The sequence below is a fragment of the Zonotrichia leucophrys genome, chromosome 15 (assembly GCF_028769735.1).
Source record: "Zonotrichia leucophrys gambelii isolate GWCS_2022_RI chromosome 15, RI_Zleu_2.0, whole genome shotgun sequence".
Lineage (NCBI taxonomy): Eukaryota > Metazoa > Chordata > Aves > Passeriformes > Passerellidae > Zonotrichia > Zonotrichia leucophrys.
In genome coordinates, this window is record NC_088185.1 from 3,737,828 (window position 1) to 3,750,596 (window position 12,769).

Genomic DNA, 12,769 nt, shown 5'->3' on the forward strand with positions numbered 1-12,769 from the left:
GTTTTTTTTTTTTTTCCTTATTTGAGCAGTTGTGGGGTTTTTGGGGGGCACTGGGTGGGGGGTGGGTGGTGGGAGAGCAATGCCATGGATAAATCCATGCCACGAAATGTAAAATACTGATGGGAACAATGTGGATTGTTGGAAAACAGTGGATCACCAGCGTGGATAGAACCAAGTGCATGATCAAATTAGTCCTGATACATTTCAAACTCAGACTGAGCTTCCTGGGGTGAGCAGTTCTTGAGATGAAGGTGCTTTTTTTGTGATAATTGGTGGCTTTGATTCCAATTTTGCTGTGTGGCTGGATGGGCTATTTTGGAGGAATTTATGCAAAGTTGTTTTTTACATCAAACAAAGTTTCTTTTCCGTGATCTGTGCCCAGAATAGGAATTCCTTGTGTCCTTCAGGAGACTCAGTGACCTGGGGGTGCTTTGTGAGGAGGCTCTGTGGTGACTTTGTGCTCAATTAAATGAGAATTCAGGTGTTAATTACGAATTGCAGGATGTTAAACCCAGTGAAACCAGTAACCGAAGTGGAAGCTGTGCAGGAGCCTCCTGGATTATTTTGTTTTTTTAGGGAAGGAGGGAAGGATCCCAGGATTCCTGGTGGGACAGGAGCAGCAAGGCCACACTGGGGGCACTGTCCCACCCCAAGTGCCTTTGGGAGCTGCCTGGACCTTCCTGTCCCAGTGCATGGAAAACCACTGGTAGGGAGACAGAGCCTCTTCCAGAGACTCCCCAAGGAAGAGCTGGTGAGCTTCCATGTGATTCCTTCCCCTGGCTCTGCCCCGGACCAGCAGCTCCCCTTGGAGCTGTGCATGGCAGGAGTTGGAGTCTGGGGTCTCCCCAGCACCTTGTCCCTGATTTTGGGGACATTCTGGGACATTGAGGAGTGATTCCCATCCCCACACGGGATTCCTGACCTTCCTGTGTGGCTGGAATGGGGTTGTTGGCCTTGCTTTGCTGGTGGAATCCTGCTGGAGCCTGGAATGTAATTAATTAATTAATTGAAGCAGCTTTGGGAGAGGTGGAGATGCCATCACCTGCTCCTGAGTGCTTTGCAAACCCCGATATTTGAGCAGTTTGTTTGGCCTGAGTGAAGGTGCTTCATTGATATTAAGCAGAATTTTGTCCCTTGGCCTCTTGTCCTTTTTGGGGGCTTTGGGACTTGATTTTTTTGGAACTCCTGTCACCAGCACACCATAAATGTGTTTGACTGGCACAGCCTTATGCTCTAGCCCTGAATCCTTGTGCCCTTCCTAGGTGGGAATAGAAGATGAGGAGAGAGAAATGTGATTTGGTGGAGAGATTCCTGTTCTCCATCCCCTGCCAGCCTCTCCCTGTTCCCAGCTGAGCAGGGATCGCTTGGAAGTGTTGACATTTGCACGGAGTAATTAAATATTTGCCTCAAACTCTGTGCAAAATCAAATTGTGCACTTGAGAGGCTGGAGCAGGGTGAGGGACACACCCGGGCGGGGTTTGGAGCTGCTCTGCTCCAAGCTGGAGGGGAAAAGCCAGGAGAAAGGAGGGAAGGATCCTGAGGGAATCTCAACTCTGTGCACTCAGTTCATGAGAAGTGTCTTAAAAAGCTGGACCCGTGCAGGCAGCAATCAGCACAGCGTGGCCTCGCTCAGAGCCTGTTTTATTTGGAATTGTTCTCCTCGGGAGCAGGGAGCTCTTGTGCAGAACGTGTGGGGGAATGTCAGCGAGGGGCGAGCAGGATCTGTGACCAAAGGGATGAATTCTCCTTTCTGAGCCTGGTTTGGCTCCTGGTGGGCGCCAAAGGGGAGCCCCTGCACCCTAAAATCTGTCCCCAGAGACAGGGAGGGTTCTGAAAGCGTCTCCTGCATGAATCCCAGCATTAATTCTCCCAAATAACTTTGGGGTTCTGGCAGGTGAACAGCAAAGAGAAACATCCTTTGGTTCAGGGGAGATCGGTGATGGGATTCAGGGATTCCCAGGTTTAGGGAATTCAGTGGGAAGCTGTGCTGGCTGAGCTTGTTCTGGAGCAGGGCTGGAAAAGGGATCCCAGGGGAAATTTCCCCCAGCTCCCAAGGCACAATGATTGATGCCAGTGTGAATTTGCTGCAGGCGTCATTTACTGAATGTTTTAGAGAAATACACTTTAATTTCAGCTAACTCCTGTTAGGCCTGGTTGGTTCTATTAATCCTGACCAAACTTTCCTTTTTTCCTCCTAAAAGATGTGTTTGAGACCTGATTAACCAGGACACAGCTAACAAAGGTATCCAACCTGTTCCCCTTTTTTTTTTTGTTGTTGTAGGGCTGAGGAAATTTGCAGCTGGGACTAAGATGTGTTGTCAGGCTTAGATTTTCTACCCATAACTCCATTATTTCAAATTAATTGTTCATTTCTCCCTTTTCAATAGTGAAAGGTAATGAATAATTTCAAGCCTGTTTATTTATGACATTACTGTGATTTTTTTTTATTGCAGTACTAAAGACTAATGAAAAAGGATCTTATTAGGTGGAATAGGCCTTGCATTTATTTTTTTTTTCCTGCAATGTATGAAGTATTGTACCAGAGTATTAAATGAAATGTAATATTTTATTGCAAAATTTCTATCCTTTAGAAGGAATACATTTAGGATGTCATCAATTTGATGTGAATCATGTAAATGTTGAGAAATGAGCTGTTTATTCTACATCTGGTGTTTCAAAAAGATTTCACCTCTTGCCTTTTGCCCACAGTCTGTAGCCCATTTACAGTTGTCAAAATGTGACATTAAATAATAGTTCCTGTATAGAAATAGTGGTGGTTGTCCATTGTTTTCTGGGCTGGTATTTATGGGGTTTAATTCAGTTGCAGTGGGTTTGGTTTGTTTTGTTTTTTTTTTTTAATTGCTGCCAAGCTGTGTTATCAGAAATAAACCATATCTGTAACAAGCAGAAATTCCATTTAAAAAAAAAGGGAAAAAAAAAAAGAAATTCAAAATAGAAAAAAATAAAAAAAGAAATAAAAATCATTTTCTTACCATGATTTGTCAGTCCCTGTGTTCTCCAGCTGCAGGCACCAAGGATGGCATATTGAGAAGAAGAAATTTTTCCCAATTTCTTGGGAATTCTTTCCCAATTTCTTGAGTGGGTGGAGAGGGACTGGGATAGAATTCTCAGAGAAGCTGTGGCTGCCCCATCCCTGGAAGAATCCAAGGCCAGGTTGGACAGGAACACCCTGGGATGGTGGCAGGGGATGGAGCTGGATGATCCTTAAGCTCCTTTCCAACCCAAACCATTCCAGGATTCTGTGATTCCTGCTCAAAGCTGGATGGGGCTTGGCCTCTCCTCTTGCTCTTTGTGTGGGATCAGTTGGAATTGGGAAGTGGCGGAAGGAAGGAAGTGGCGGAAGGAAGTGGCGGAAGGAAGTGGCGGAAGGAAGGAAGTGGCGGAAGGAAGGAAGGAAGGAAGGAAGGAAGGAAGGAAGGAAGGAAGGAAGGAAGGACGGACAATCCTGTTCTTTTCTCTCCACATCCCACTCATCACAGCCAGCTCTCCTGCGTGAGGGAGAGGAGATTTTGCTCCCGCTCCTGCTGCTCCTTCCTTCCATCTTCATCTCTTGCTCTGTTTGTTTTTGGGGCTCTGCTGTTTCCGAGGTGTTTTTATCCCAGGAGGGCTCTGTGCTTGCAGCAGGAGCTGGATTCTGTCCCAGGCTCCTCTGCCAGCTGCTCCTGCCACATTTCCAAAGCTCTCAGCATCCCTGATCCCTCACACTTGGAGCCAGACACTTCCCAAAGTGTCACCTCCCCAGGGACAGAGCAGAGGAGTGAACGCTGCCCTGAGGTTTTCCACATCTTACCTCCATCAATACTGGTTTGTCTGGTTTTCACTTCTCAAACCCATTGGGAATGCTCCCACTTGGGATGTCCTTGCTGTTGTTGATCCCAGAAATCAGCCTGCACGAAGGGGTTTGAATTCCAGGGAGATCCCACCGAGTGCTGCCTCTCCCTCGATCCTGCTTTAACAACAGACCTGAAACTTTCCAGGGAATAAATCAGCTCAGCCTGAGCAGTGCTGGTTGAACAGCAGCAGAATCTGGAGTAAAACAAGCTTTAATCTCATGGCAGAGGCCCATCCCAGGGATAATCCAGGGAAATGGCAGGAAGGAGGCAGAGCCCTGGAATCCAAACGGGGCCGGGAGCTCTGTGGAGCAGCAGCTGGCTCTGAGGCGATTATCCCGCAGGGGAAGGTGGATTGATTTGTTTTTATGAACACATCCAGCAGTTTGCATCCATCTCTGGGAGTTTTTATAATCCCTGCCGGGGCTGGGGAGGGAAGGAGGGAAAAAGGGAAGGAGGGGAGGGAGGGACTGTTCCAATCTGAGAACTTTGACGAAGATTGAAAGTGATGCTGCTGGGGTGACACTTGGTGTCTCCTGGCTTTGACTCCTGCTTTGAGGTGACACTTCCAGCCCCTCCTGCTTTGTGGTGACACTTCCAGCCCCTCCTGCTTTGAGGTGACACTTCCAGCCCTCCCTGCTTTGAGGTGACACTTCCAGCCCCTCCTGCTGCTCCCAGCTCTCTTTGTCTCCCACGTAGGTGAGTACCAATCCATTTATTCTCCCGGCGTCCTCGGTGTTTGTACAAACTGAGGTGATCAGATACTGCTCAAGGACAAGTTTCTTATCTCCCTAAACCCTTGAAACTTTGGCTGGCTTTTTCTCCAGGATGAATTCCTGCTTGCTTTGGGGTGGGGGAGTTCTGAGTCATGCGGGAAAGGGGAAGGTGTCCTTCAATCCTCATCTTTGCTGTGACCCAAGGAATTCTTTTTCCAGCCCAACTCTCTTGGCAGAGCTGGTGCAAACCAGGCTCTGTTTGCAGGGTGGCAATTCCTGTTTCATGTCCCTGCCTTTGGAGCCTTCCCATGCTCACTTTTTCTCAGGATCACCCTGGAGCTCCCTCAGCTCTTGTGCCTCAACTCCCGGAAATCTCCCTTTGCCTTGAACAGAGGCCTGAGGCTCAGCTGTGTCTCTATTTTTTCCCTCTTTGGTAAATCTTGGGCAGGATACCTTCAAAGGATCCTTAATATGCTGCTCTCTTCCCGTTTTCCCCACGGGGCCAGGCAGCAGAACAATCCCAAGATCAAAAGGTTTGATTTGAAAATCCCCAGCTCTCCCAAGGAATGCCTCAAGTGTAGGGAGGGCTGTGACATTTTTAGCACATCTCATCTTGACAGCTCCCTGCTTTTCCTGACTTTCTGCAGGTTTGCTCCTGATGGAGGAACAATCCTTGGATTTTTGGTGCTTTTCTCAGTCTCTCTATCTGTGTCATTGGGAATGGGAGGGGGAGGAACTCCCCCGTCTCTCTTGGGCTGGAAATCAGGCTGGGAAGTGCTGTGATTCCTTCTGCTCTTTTTCTTTAACAGTGTTATGTCTGAGCTGGAGTTCAGGATTGTTTTCCTGGCTGGAATTTTTAATTTGATGGCATATCCCATGGATATTTCCTGCTGTGGATGACAGCTGAGGGACACAAAGTGCTGCATAAAAACCAGGAGAGCGAAATACAGAATCCTTGTGCCTTTCCTTTCCCTTTTCCCTTTTCCCTTTTCCTTTTCCTTTTCCTTTTCCTTTCCCTTTCCTTTTCTTTTCCTTTTCCTTTTCCTTTCCCTTTCCCTTTCCCTTTTCCTTCCCCTTTTCCCCTTTTCCCCTTTTCCCTTTTTCCCCTTTTCCCCTTTTTCCCTTTTTCCCTTTTCCCTTGTTTTTTCCTTTCATTTTTCCCTTTTCCTTTACTCACCTCTTTTCTCCCAGTGTTTGTACACTCAGGAATATTTCCATTTTCTCCTGATGTTTGTGCATTCAGGAATATTTCCATTTTCTCCTGGTATTTGTGCATTCAGGAATATTTCCATTTTCCCCCGGTGTTTGTGCATTCAGGGATGTTTCCATTTTCTCCCAGTGTTTGTGCAGAAGAGTGCGGGCTTTTCCAAACTCCTTGATCCCACTGTGCATTTGATGTTTTGTATTTATGGAGTGGCTGCTGGGGTGGGTGTGGGATGTGCTCCCATCCCTCAGGCTCCTGCCCATCACAAATTTGGGATCTTGCACCTCGATTCCCATCCCTCAAGGCTGGAGCTGAGGGAAGGCAGCACTCGGAGCATCCTGCTGGATCTCTGCCATTCCCAGTTGTGCTGCTGCCCCTGCTGAGGAGATTGGGCTAAACACTGCCTGGAACCAATCCCTGAGGATTCTCCCACGAGGATCTGCTGGAAGGGAACCTCATTGATCCCCAGCAGCTCATAACTGTCCAAATCAGCAGTGGCTGCAGGAATTCCTGCTCTCTTTGGTCCATTTCCCAGGCTGAGATCTACCAGGAATGTCAAGCTGGGGAATTGCTCCTGGAATTCAGCTGAGTCCATCAAAGGGCCTTGAGTGGTGACTTTTCTTGAAGGGATGAAACTTCAGAGGGAATTCCAGGCTGGTTTGGCTTGGGAAGGGACCTCACAGCTCCTCCTGTCCCAATCCCTGCCACTTCCACCATCCCAGGGCGCTCCAAGCCCTGTCCAGCCTGGCCTTGGGCACTGCCAGGGATCCAGGGGCACCCACAGCTTCTCTGGGCACCCTCACAGGGTGGGATATTCCCAATATCCCGTCTAAACCCTCTCTCTTTACCCCAATGAACACCCTAAGAACCTGAGTGAGACATCAGGTGCTGGGTTGATAAATCCACCCCCCTGGAAGCTCCAATTTTGCAAGAAATGAGATTATTTTGGGCTATGTGGGCATCACCCACAGACTCCAGGGCAGCTCCCAGCAGCATTTCCCAAACCATCCCCAATCCAGGATCCCATTCCCTTGCAGCCCAGCCTCTCTCATACACACCTTAGTGTTAATTATTTCTGCTTTAAATGTGCAAAAATTGCTGTGGGTTCCTGTTCTCCATCCCTGCGTGCTCTGCCTGCCTTCCCCATGGCTGGAATTGTGTTCTCCCAGCCTTTCCCTGGGATTTAGCAGCTCTGCACCCTCCCAGAGCTCCTCAGGCCGGGGCTGATCCGCGCTGGAGCTGTTTTATCTCTATTAATAGTGATTTCCTCACGGAGGATTTTTCTGCTTCCGTGCACTTAGGGAAGGGAAGGCAAGGCTGCTCTGAAATTCTCCCCGCCGATAAACGGTGCGGCAGCTCCAGGATAAACAGGCAGGATGGGGGAAAAAGGCGTTGCCATGGCAACGCAGGGATTTCGGTGATTGGTCTCCATGGCGATCGTTGCTAAATTCTGAGAGGTTTTAAAAGCGCTTTTTTTGTTGTTGTTGTTGGGTTTTTTGGGTTTTTTCTTATTTTTTTTTTGGGGGGGGAGCACACGCGGGGGTGTGGCCGCGCACGTGCCGGCTCCCGCATCCCGCCGGGAATTCGGCAGGAGCGGGCACACACTGGGAGGGCGTTCGGGTATTTTAAGGCCCTTTGGATGCTGTGTCATGTGGGATCCTTCCCCGCTGAGGATCCGAGCCCTTGGAAAGGGTGGGAGAGCGTTTGGGATGTGGGAAGGACACCCAGGGCCGCCTCTGTGGGGTTATGGGTGGGAATAAATCCCATGGATTCCATTTTCTTCATGGTGGAAAAAGCCCCTTCTTTATTCACAGAACTCCTTTTTGTACAGTTTTGCAGACCTCCAATTGGTCAGGAGCTTTCTTGCTAATTAGTTTATTGGTTAATAACAAGTTGTTATCCTGTATTGATTGGTCGCTCAAACTCTCGGTGTGTACATGCAGGAAAAGTTGTTTGTGAGAGATAATTTTAATTTTTCTATCCAACAATGTAAAAACAGTTATATAACTGTTATTATATATTAAATAACAGTTTGTACAGGTGCAGGTTGGTTTTTTACCCAGGAATAGATTGTTATTGTTCATACCAAGATTGCTTTCACATGGGAACTTGCAAAGTGCCAGATTGACAAGGCCAGCCACTGGTTTAGGAGAGCGGGTTTGATTTTATGAAGAGTTTCTTTATGATTTTCTACCTTGCTGCAACACTTGTGGTGATGGGAGCTCCTCTGGATGGCCAAAAGTTTGGGGAATGGTGGTAAAATCAGGGGTGACCTTATCACTGTCTACAGCTCCCTGAAAGGTGATTTTGGTATGGTGGAGTTGGGCTCTTTCTCCAGGAACTGACAGAACCACAGCCTCAAGCTGCACCAAGGGAAATACAGGTTGGATATTAGGAAAAAGTTTTTTATGGAAAGAGTGATAAAGCTCTGGAATGGCTGCCCATTCCAGAGTCCCCATCCCTGGGTGTGTTTAACAGAGCCCGGATGTGGCACTGGGGGCCAGGGTTGAGCTGAGGTGTTGGGGCTGGGCTGGACTCGATGGTCTTGAAGGTCTCTTCCAACCCAGTGATTCTGTGATTGTGTGGATTCTGTGATTCCACCCCGGAGGCTGCGTGGGATCACTGATGAGACACCAGGGATGAATTCTGTGCCTGAACAAAGCCCAGTGAGCCTCGCTGGGCCCGTTAGTGCCGCCTGGGTGACAGCGCCGGTGTCACTGCGGGGACACCCGGGGCCGTGTCCCTGCCTGGGGTGACATCGAGTCCCTTTGTGTTCCAATGGAAACACATCCAATCCCTTCATGTTCCTGATGGAATCCCGACCTTGGCTTTCCATTTCCTGCCCAAAACACCTCAGCTGTTCCCAGTGACAGGATCCCAGGACAGTGACAGGATCCCAGGACAGTGACAGGATCCCAGGATGGATGGCTGAGCCCGGCTTGTGCCTGTGGCAGAACGCAGGAATCTCCATCCTTTCCCTGTCAGAGCTGCTTTTCCTTGGGAATCCTTCAGCTCTGGCATGTCCTGGGTGTCCCTGGGGTTTGACAAACAGTGACAATAGAGACTGGGTGTCCCTGGGGGCTGACAAACCCAGCATGAGCTGCTGATCATTGTTGTATTTGCTGGGAATGCCCAACGAAGGCAGGAATGATGAATCCGACTCCATGTTCTCACAAGGCTAATTTATTATTCTATTCTATTCTATTCTATTCTATTCTATTCTATTCTATTCTATTCTATTCTATTCTATTCTATTCTATTCTATTCTATTCTATTCTATCCTATCCTATCCTATCCTATCCTATTCTGCTATACTAAAGAATACAGAAAGGATACTTACAGAAGGCTAAAAAAAAAATAATGACAACTTGTGACTCTTTCCAGAGTCCCAACACAGCTTGGCATGGATTGGCCAAAGAGTGAAAACACCACACCAGAATCCAATGGAACAATCACCTGTGGGTGAACAATCTCCAAACACATTCCACCTGAGCACGTCACAGAAGAAGCAAATGAAATAAGAATTGTTTCCCTTTTCTCTGAGGCTTTTCAGGAGAAGAATCCTGAGTGAAGGGATTTTTCCAGAGAATGTGAATTCCCAAACCCGCAGTGTGTTTGGGAAAGGAGCTCTGGATGAGCTGATCTGCACAATTCCCCTTCCCAGCTGTGACAAAGCCCTGCTGTCCGGGCTGTCACGGGGATAATTGCTTGGCAATATGAATCAGGAAAGTGGCTTTCCCCCTGGAATCTTCTCCTGACACTTGATTTAATTCCTGCTGACATCCCGTCCGTGGCAGCCTGATCTGAGCAGGGACCAACAGGTTACTCCAGGAGTAAAGTGGTTGTCAGCAGAGCCTTTGCTCTCTGCAAAGGGAAAAATCCCTCTTGGAGGAGCTGGAAATTGGGAGGAAGCAGCTCAAACCTGTTGGTATGAGGGGAGGTGGCTCTGGGATCCGTGGGATGGGATGGATGGGGTTGGGACAGGAAGGAAAAGGGGTTGGGTGGTTTTGTATGGCTGTGCTTGGTGTGCCTGCGCTTTCCCATTCCCAAAAAAGGCCTGGAGCAGTCAGGGTGCTCTCTGCACCCTCCTGGCACCCTTGGGATGATCCTGGAGGGATGTGCAGCCCAGAGAGGATGAGGATGGGGAGAGGATCAGCTCCTCCCCTGGATGAAACCCTGTGTGACAGCAGGGCCAGCACATCCAAGGGCTGGGAATGTGCCACAGTGCTGCCGGGACAGGGTTTGGGTTCCTGGCGTTTTAAGGAGCTTTGTGGGGGCTCTGGGAGGAAGGAGAACCCCTGGAGCCTCCCAGCCACTCCTGATGATTCTATTCTGGCATGTTGGGATTTCCAGCGACATTCCCAGCTGGTGCTGGGATCTGCTGCTCCAGAGGGTCCCAGGGTAATGAGTGCCAGCGTGGGATCCTATTAATTGCAGCCATTGTCATGTCTGGATTGACGGGATAATTGCTGGTATTTGGTGTAATGCTCTGATCACAGGAATTCAACCGCTCCGAGGGGATCACAGCTCATCCCTGCATCCTCCAGGACAGATCCTGCTGGGAGCCCTCCCCATGGCTGGGAATTCCCTGCAGAGCGTCCCCTGCACACACTGATCCAGCAAATCCCTGGGAAGCTCAGGGAAGCTCGGGCTGCGCTGCTTTGCCTTGGGAGCAGCGAAGCCGCCGGTGCGCGCTCTTGGGAAGGGCTGGGATCCGCGGGTCGCTGCAGCTGGGTGAGTATTACAGCGACCTTAGACGGTCACTGTGGTGAGAGAAGGACGAGAATCTTGTTTCTTGATCAGAAGGCTTGATTTATTGATATAAGATATATAATACATTATAACTCTACTAAAAAGAAAAAGAAGAGAAGTTGCAGAGAGCTGCTCAGCTAAGAATAGAATAGAAGGAATGAATAACAAAGTTCTGTGTGCAGGGAATCTGTCCCTGAGCTGCTCCTGTGATTGGCCTTTAATGGTACACATGGAAGATGAGCCAATCACAGGGACACCTGCTACATTTCACATCAGCTGATAACAATTGTTCACATTCTTCTTCTGGGGCTCTGCTTCCCAGAAGATGGACAAATGTGAAAGAAAAGATTTCTATGAAAAAATGTCTGCGACAGATGAGCACCCCTGGGTGCCCTCCCGGGGCTGAGCCACCTCTGGAGGCTCCATCCAGCCTGGGCAGGGCCTGGCTGAGTGTCCCTGAGCGCCAGGGCTGCCGTGATCCATCCTTGGTGCGGGCAGGACATGGATGGGCACAGCCTGGAGCTGAGCCGCGAGATCCCGTCTGGTGTGATGGGAGCCCAAACAGTCATTCTGATAAAGCCAAATGTTTTTGGCACCTTCAAAGTTATTAGTAATTTTCATTAGGACAGGCATAAAAAGGAGAAAGTGTCTTTTTTTAATAGAAATCTTTCGAACTATAGATCGCTGGGTTCCTTCCAAGTCTTATCTTCAACTCCTCTTATGAATTTTATAAGCAAACTGATGGATTTTGATGGTTTCTTCTCTTGAATGATCTCTATTTTTCTCTTATTTTAACGAGTCAGCACAGGGAAATCTTTTCTCCTAAGTAGTTGCATGTTTTTTTTTTATTGCTTATACATTAAGATGGAAGAAGAAATCAGGTCTCATAGCCAGAAAGGCTACATGGATAGCTGAACATCTCTTTGGGAGCTTCATCAGCATTCCTTTTTTACTATTGTCTGGAAAATAATTCCATTTTTTAGTGAATTTATTTGTTTTCATGATCCTTCATCAAAACTGTATCGGCAGCATCCCACATCGCAGACTTTTCCAGAAAGCTAACCCAGCTTTCTGATCAGTTCTGTGTTTCTTTAGAAATAGAAAGTGCACTTTGTGTTTTTACCTCCATACAAGGCTTCCACGTTTCCCCCATTGGCTGAGGTACTTGGGAAGTTCAGATTTCCCAATACACCTGATACCAAAGATTTCCCTCTAATGCATAACCCTCCCTCTTAATTTTTAATTCTTACAGAATTTAGGTGTTTTTCTTCCCCATTGTTTTCTTTCATCTTTCAACGCCTAACTTCATTTATCAGCAAACCTAAAGTTTATTTGTAAAGGCAAATCTCCTTTTCCATTCATCAATCAGTGGAATCCTTCCCATTGTTTCTTTACCTCCCAGTGCTGGTTTTACCCACAGCTTGTTTGGAAAGACAAATCCAACATTCCTCTCGTGGGGAACAGCACAGGAATGTTGGATTCCCAACCTCGTGTCCAGAGGGTTTTGGGGGAGCAGCAGCATCCCCATCCCTGATTTCCAGGAGCAATCCCAGGGCACAGCTGGACAGCTGCTGACAAACGCATCCCACCAAATCCGCCTCTGGCCAGAGGTTTTGTGCCTTTGGATCCTCCCGAGTGCCATTAGCGGGTCATTTTCGGGAGTAAATAAAAACCCCAATTCCTTTGAGAGGCTCCGAGCCGAGGGATTTGCTCTCAAACATTCACTCGCTTCGTTCCCCCGCTTATTTTTCTTTTCTTTTGGAGTGGAAAAAAAAGCAGGAAGACGAGGAAGAAATGCCTCAGCCTTGGGGGCGAAGATGCACAATCCGCGATTGTCCTTGGGGATTTTAAAATCCTTTAAATTTCCCTTTCCGTGCTCTCTCTTGAAGCCTCCGGTTCTTGGCTCTGTGGGGTGAGAGGTTCCTGGGCTGTTGGAAGCAAGAAAGGGAAAAACAGGCTGGAAAAGAAAGGAGAAATGGGAAAAAAAAAGAAGATAGAGAAGAAAAAAAAAAAAAAAGAAAGAGAAAAAAGAAGAAAGAGGGGAAAAAAGAAGAAAGGGAATAATAATAAGAAGGGGGTGAAAATTTGAATCCTATGATCTTAGAGAGGCCTTTTCCAACCTTAACGATTCCTTGGAAAAGAACAAAGGGAAGAAAAAGGCGGGGGTGCAAAGGGAAAGAGAAGGGAAAATAGAGGAAGAAAGAGAAGATAAAAAAGGAGAGGATAAAAGAAGAAAGGAAGAAAAA